This window comes from Aythya ferina (assembly GCF_964211825.1).
Source record: "Aythya ferina genome assembly, chromosome: 1".
Classification (NCBI taxonomy): domain Eukaryota; kingdom Metazoa; phylum Chordata; class Aves; order Anseriformes; family Anatidae; genus Aythya; species Aythya ferina.
This window is the reverse complement of record NC_140296.1, coordinates 103,362,769-103,364,431: the sequence shown is the minus strand read 5'-3', so window position 1 is coordinate 103,364,431 and position 1,663 is coordinate 103,362,769.

Below are 1,663 nucleotides of genomic sequence, written 5' to 3'. Positions count from 1 at the left end.
TGCGGCGGCTTGGCGGCGGTCAGGTGACCCCCGGCAGCACGGGCCGCCCCCGCGCGCACACCCCGCCCGCCCATTGGGCGCCGCGCTCCCCGCCGACCGCCCGCGCACGGCGCATGCGCGCGGCCGCCGCCGCCGCCGCAGCCGGTGTCTGTTGCGAGCGCCCCGGGCTCTGAGGGGAGCCCCCCGTCAGGCGGCTGTGGCGCGGGTTAAAGCTTCCCTCTGCCAATAAATAGCCAAAGGCTGCTCGTTATCTCACCAATTATCAGCCTGAAGGCACTGCTGCGGGGAACTTGGCGTCACACAGAAAGAACTCACCTCTGTTGTGCATTAAAATGGGGGGGAAATCCTGTTGGCCGCTTGGGAGGGGGGTGAGCTCCATCTGCTTGTCCGTTCAAGGATGCCACGGAGGGTAATGTCCTTCCAGAAGCTGCATATCCTGAATAAAACAAAAAACACCAATGACGGCAGCTGTGAAAGCCTCACTGTCACTAGTACCAACTAATAGGAACGTCATTGTTACGAAATTCTAATAAAGTTAACAATTTTCTTTACCAACGAGTTATGGAATTCCATTTATGCTCCATAGAAACTACATTAAAAACAACAAAATGAAATACGCGCTCTTACCCTGTATTTAAGTGCCCTGTAACTTTCCCAAGCTGCTTCTACAGCAGAAGCTCTGCACCTCTTTCTGGCCTTCGTGGGAATTTTGGGGGAAGGTGTGAGTGAAAATCTTACTGGTAATGCTCAGTAGTGATAGGTGTGTATGAGCGGGCAGGGAGTTCCCCTCGTGTCTGCGCAGAGCGACTGACCTTGCATAATTCAGAAACAGATGAAACCGTGGGGAAAAAGGCTTACTGAAAAGTCCTCAGTGTCAAAAACATATTTTTGTATATTACTTCACTCCGACAAGTATTAATACTCTCGTTCTTCAGTTACCATCAGGTTGATAATGAAACTCTTCTTTATTTTCAGTGACAAAGCAGCTAGAAATCACACAGATCAGAGGTCTGAAGGATCTACAGCTGATGCCAGCCCCCACCCAGTGAACTGGGGAAACCTTCTACACCAAACGGTTTCATTTCCACTGCAACCTAGAAAGGAATTTTTCAATAGCTTTCCTCAATAGTCATTATACCAAATTAAAACTGATAACAGACAGGAAATCCCTGCTGGTTTATTGACTTTTTTGTTGTTTTTGTTAGCTTTTGAATGGGACTTTTTTTTTTTTTTTTTTTTTTTTTTTTTTTTTTTTAAGGTGAGGAGTGGCTGTATTTCACAGGCAGGCCTTATGTTTCCTTGGATCATTTCTCTAAGTTCCTTCAGTCTCCGTTTTGAAAGGTGTGTTTTTTTAGCATTTCTTTGGTCAGACATCTTCAACACCACCCAAAATAAAAATAACAACCTGAAGCACTGTGAAAGGAGATCTGCAACCAGACCCTGAGTAGCAGTTCCAGGTTGTTTATTCAAGGGTTCCTGATTGCCCCAGCCCCTGAGGAACTGACGTACTTACTTTGTAATCTCTGCATTCAGGTGGAAAAGTCTGCCAAATGAAAGCTGTCTTTTCCTCAGCTGACAACATTTCAGATAGGTGTTAACACCTTGTCTAGGTTTCCACCAGGTGAAAGTTGGTTTGGCTTTTTGTTATGCCTGCTGTAGGCAC